This window comes from Medicago sativa, chromosome 5, assembly GCF_051527215.1.
Source record: "Medicago sativa cultivar Bolivia chromosome 5, Bolivia_mono, whole genome shotgun sequence".
Taxonomy (NCBI): Eukaryota; Viridiplantae; Streptophyta; class Magnoliopsida; order Fabales; family Fabaceae; genus Medicago; species Medicago sativa.
The window spans coordinates 35,996,576-36,002,809 of NC_140753.1; positions in this window are offsets into that span (position 1 = coordinate 35,996,576).

Here is a 6,234-nt window from a genome sequence, read left to right on the forward strand (position 1 = left end):
AAAGATTCTAGAACAAGTATCGTTAGCATTCAACAAGAGGCGGTACTTGAAAGTATGCACATGTTATGGAAATGACAATGTTAGTATGAAGCCAATATCCTACGGGATATATGGAATTGTGTTAAGAGTATTCAACGTGTGTGCAAGTGGAATTACTAGAAAGTTTCGAGAGCATGTGAATCATGATGTTGGTTATTAGATTGACAAATGAAGTAACAACTTAATTTCACTCCATTATGTCAAGCTATATGAGATACCCATTAGTTCGGGTGCAATAAGATGCAATAAGAAGCAATGAGATTGCAATGAAATCGGGAGATTTCCTAAGGCTCTGAAAAGAGATAAGAGATTCGTTGAATTGTTTATATGAGTAATGCATGTAAGAGGCATACGTCTTAAGGTACAGTAAGTAAATTGATGCATGAAGTATATGTTTACCCGATAAGATTATGTATGCATGAAAAGATGTTTCAAAGTTACAAGCAAGCACTACAGGGCAAACCTGGTTTCCGGTAGGCTCCAATTAAAAGGCAAATCCTGAGTGTTCATGTTTATGATAAGATATCTCTACAAGAATGTTTATGTTAAGCGGGTAAGATATAATCTGAAACAATGAGTTTATGTTAGCATGGAATGTCCTAAGTCAAGGTGTACTAAGATAACAACAAAGTTTAAGTGATATTAAGATCAAGGAAGCTATATGCTACGTATATGAATCAAGAAACAAGACAGAACACAAGCAATGATGAACTTCTTGGAAATGTTTGAATAGAATATGTATGGCTCAGACTAAAGATGCTAAGTTTTTATCATGATGATTGGTAGGCGATCCCTAAATTTCGAGGACGAAATTTTTTAAGGGGGGTAGAATGTAATATCCCGTTCGTCAGCTAATGGAAATTTCATCTGTTAAATGTATTAGAGGACTAAGATTCATGGAAAGCGAGTATGACGAAAATATTAAGTACGGATGTATGTATCAGTGTCAGCCAAACACGTGTTAAGACGAAGGGCATTTAAGTATTTGCGCGCAATGGAGTATATAAGTGATTTTGGCACCAAAATCTCTCATTTCTACTTCTCTTTCTCTCTCTAGGTTAAGAGAAGAGAATTCTCTCCTCCTTCTCTCTACAAGGCCGCCCCATCTCTCCCTCTCTAGACCATTAAAGCTTCACAAAATCATGCAATTGGTGATCAAGCAAGGATCTTAGAAGCTTTATGAGCAAGAAACAACAAAGAGAAAGGATTGAACTTGGATTTTGGGCTAGGTTTTTAACTTGGGAAAGCTTGGAGCTTGAGGAATCACAAGGATTATGTTAGGTGAGTTCTTAGATAGAACCCTCCCTTGGGATTATGTGTTTATTTTGCAAGAAAACATGATTTATGTTAAGATTAGGAAATATGAGAATTTTATCCCCTTGCCTTGATCTTGCTTTGTACATGTTAATATGGCTATGAAAGATGTTTTATAATGTATATATATGTTGCTGGATGTTTTGGTGCATTGCAGGAACCATTAGGATGAGTTTTGGGTCAAAAATAGCAAAATTTGTACCACAGACCCGAAGAACCACGCTATTAGCGAAATATACGCTAATAGCGAAATTCTTCAGCAAGGGCTACGCCCCAGCTGCGCTAATAGCGTGGCCTTCTGGACTTGGCCAACTTGCTTTGGCCTGTTGGCCCAGTTCAGGGTCCGTGGTGCATTCCGAAGCTTTTCTTTCAACGTTTTATAACTTTGTAACCCCAAAACAACATCTAATCAATGCACATAACATCAAGCAATCATCGAATCAACAATCGTGGTGATCTTAACATGTACATCAAGAAAGGTACAAGAGAGTTTAAGCCGATTTATTCGGGTAGTAAGCATTAAGAAAGGGAAGAACTAGAGCCTCGGTATAGTTATCGAGAACTAGAATAGTTAGAAAGAATAGAATGCCTTGCATTAGTAATATGCTTGATAGACGCGAAGTGATGAGAGTATTATCTTCGCATAGAAGCAAGTGCCATACGAGTATGGCAAGACGTGAATCGATTTTATATCCATTCACAAAGTAAGTTAAGCAAGCATATAGTTACCTCTAGTGGGATCGTCTAGGGATCCGAGGTAAAAGAGTTAGCATGTTTAAGTTAATTTTCATGCATAAGACTAAGACTTATAAGAAAGAAAGAGTGTTATGTCTCTTGTAATCCTTCCAAGGTTGGATTCAAGGGGTTCCCCAAGGGGAATGGTTAAGCCGCAAGGGAGCCGCATTTCACTAAGTTAAGGTGTCGTGTCTTTTGTATTCCTTCCAAGGTTGGGTACAAAAGGTTCTCCAAGGGGAATGGGGTAAGCCGTAAGGGACCCGCACGTTCACTAAGGGAGTCCGGTGCGCTCTTGCTAAGCATTTCACCGGTAGAAAGAGGATTTGATTCCGGAACTACTCCACCCGGGACTAATCCGAAAAAATTGAATTCAGATAATTGTTTGTTCAACGCTAACTTAATCAATGAACCTAACTATGCATTGCATTAGATATGTTTAAGTGTTATGTCATAGAGCCTTGGCATAGACCGTCAAGAACTAGAGAAAATATAGAAGCAAATAGTCAAGAACTAGCAAGCTAGAAAGAGTCACTTTTGTGACAAGATTAAGATAGATATAATTTATTCAAGTAAGTAAGTAAGCAAGTAAAGAGAGTTATACCGACGACGATCTTAGGTTTCCCCTAATCGTCCGGTTTAGAGTCGTGTCATGACTTTAGCAAGTGAAGGCCTTGATGCGTAGATAGTATCTTGGCATTGCGGTTTTAGTTTCCCCTTAACCGCCTTGACACGAATAAGAAGAGAAACCTATAACAAGTTAAGAATATTAAGACGGCCCTAGCAAGCACCGCCATTATAATCAACCCGCAGGTTGTATTCTAGACACGTGGTGACCGTAGGTTTCCACTGAGGTTACCTATAGCCTAGGATTAGGTGGAACTCACTGAGACAATATGTCTCATCCCAATCCTTATTTGTTTCAGATATCAGGAAGGATTAGCAGGTAGTAGCCGGATGGATATTCAACAAGAGCTCGTTCGTACCTGAAGCATGAAGAATATGGATCTCAAGGATATATTTATTTTAAATAAGATAAGATATGATGTATTGATATTGTACGAACGTGTTTTGTTGTATATAAATTTATTCGAAGTTTTTATGTTGTAAATTTTTAATGCATCCAGTACTAAACTAACGCACATGCTAGACTTTCTAGATACGTCTAGTATGGATGTTACATTAGTCCTCCAAAATAGTCCCTATACAAATCAAATAGGGACTAAAAGTGAATAAAAAATTTCAAGGAGGGATTAAAAACATATTAAATCCATAATTTAATCTCGAAAAATTTCCACTGAATTTATTATTAATTCTGAAAGGAACAAATTGGAACAATAAAAATAGAGTTTGAGGTCTTTTAGAAAAAATTTCTCAAATTTGTTTTGTTCTTTGAGCATATTTGAAAATGAGTGAAGACATATTCTGGTTCCGGGTCCAAGTCATCGACAAAAAAAAAGACCAATTTTTGTTTTATTTTTTTCTATTTTTTTTTTCAAAATGTGGTTCAAATTTATCCCTTAAAATATACACACAAGTTAGCGTAGTAAAAAGAGAGGTTAGACGGGCATGGTAGTGCCCTTCCTACCGCTAGTTTGTTATAAAAGATGTGCTCCCAATTTACTCGGTAACTCGGGATTTTTTTTTCATTTTCCAGAAATTTTGGTTCATCAAACATTATTGCTTATGTCACTCATGGAATTTTTCAAAATAAATCATGGGGATGCTGAGGTCATGATAAATAAATTCATATGATATATTAATAAATTAATAACAATAATTCATCAACTTATTAACACAAAGTAAATAAAAATGTTAACATGTGATTGGAATAAAAATTTAGATTGATTATCATATTGGTCGCAATCTATTATGAAACCAATTTGTGTTAAAGATACTCAATCTTATAGGTGAGTCTAGGAATTCTGCCTCAAAATTCCAAGGACCGACCTCAGTTCCACATTCGTATAGGTGAGTCTATCAAAGGTACTCCTGTAACTATGTACCCCACTCATCCTATAGTATAGATCTCATTAAGAGTTTCTATTACCTCATCCTTCTTTTGCTGTAGGATCATGATTTATTAATCCTTATCGTAGCATATTCTATCACTTCATGACTTGTTATTACCCATTGAACCTTAGTCTTGGGATCTCCAGTCATGTAGGTCGGGTTACCATCACTCAGTGAGCTATATGTATTAGTCCCAACCTACTGGATGTATCTTGGAATTTCTCTCTATTTAGTCCTTTCATCAAAGGATCCGCTATGTTTTCATTAGTATGTACAAAATTAACTCTAACCTCTCCATTAGAGATACTCTCTCTAATCGTGCTGTGTTTCCGATTTATATGTTGTCTCTTTCCATTATAATAATGATTCTTAATCTTTGCAATAACCGCGGTACTATAACAATGAACTAACACAACTGGTAATGATTTCTCCCATAAACGGATCTCAGCTAGCAAGCATCTTATCCAACTTGTTTCTTCACTAGCAGTAACTAGTGTTATCATAACAAAGTACAAACGTTTAAACTAACATAACAATGTTATACCCTAATTTTGGACCTAAAAATACTTGCTCAAAATGTTTTTCCATCTCTGATATGTGTCTATTTGTAATATCCCGCTCGTCAGCTAATGGAAATTTTACCTGTTAAATGTATCAGAGGAATGATATTCATGGAAAGTAAGTTATTGGAAATATTTTATGACATGTCAGCTATTTACGGGAAAGGAATCAGAGTCATTTTAAACACGTTCAAGGCAAGGGTATAATGGTAATTTTGCATGGGAAGGATATTTATTTGAAGTTGGCCCCAAAATATCTCATTTTCATTATCCTTTCTCTCTCTTGTCTTTGGCAAAGACTTTCTCTCTCCCTTCTCTCCTCAATCACGCCCTCCCTCTCTTCTTCTCCACCAAACTTTCCTAAATCTTCATTTTCTCTTGGTGAGTTTTTAGACTATGTTCCCTCTTGATCTCTTGAACCTAAAGAAGCTTGGATTTTGTTTGATTCCTTCATTTCTTCTCTCAAGGATGCGTTCAAAAGTTAGGGTTTTGGGTTGGATAAGAGGTTAAGGCTTTTGATTTATGACTTGGAGCTTATGTTGATCATGTAGCATGGAATTGGAGAGTTAAGCAAGAAATAACCTTGAGGTTATGTTGGAAACAAGAGCTAGGGTTTTGGAGAAGGAAGTTTGAGTTGGGATATGAAATTCAAGATTTGTTGAACAAACCAAGATCATGGTGTCTTAGAGTTCAAGAAAACAACAAGATTGAATGGCATGGGCTAAGATTGCAAGAGAATCAAGTTAGGGTTTTGATGCTTGGGCTTGGAAGCTTGGAAAATGTCTCAAGAAACTTGCTAGGTGAGTTCCATAGATAGACTTCCCACCCCTTTGGGATTGTGATTATGCTATATATGTATATTATGAATGATATGAAATTCTAGGGTTCAAGTATTAGTCTAGTAGCCCCTTTTTATGCCATGCATGCTATACATGTTAATTCTTGCCATATGAATGTTTTATAAGTTTCCAATGATCAAATATGTTCCAAAACACATAGAGACACTTGGTTTGAGGTTCTTAAGTCAAAAATATCAATTTTGAGGTTGCAGGACTGTCACAGCTCGCCACAACAAGCAAAGGGCTCGCGAGGCGAGCTAGAGGGCCGAACAGGGGGTCCTGCTCGCCCCCAACTCGCCACGGCGAGCTACCACTCGCCTCCCCAGCAAATCTACTCGCCTAGGCGAGTAAGACAGAGAGGAATCTCATTGTTTTGCTCGCTTCAGGCAGGCATGGGGATTCGTGATGCGGTTTTCTCCGTGGTAACTTTTTTTACGAATGTAAACCCCTCAAACCATGGTCCTAAATGATGATCAATGAAAGCAAGATTCTTATGTTAAAGAGGCAAGTATTATGCAAGTTAGTAAGGCGTGGCATACGAGAGAAATCATGTCAAGAGACGGGTAGCAAGTTATCCATAGGTAAGGGAAAAACTAGAGCCTCGACACAGTTGTCGAGAACTAGCTAGTTAGCATGAATCTCTAGAATGATAAGACGCGAAGCTTGTAGTCTTCGCACATGATCAAGAGTGTTGTAGCAATTATGTTAAGTCGTGGTTTGATTAGTTAATCACTCCA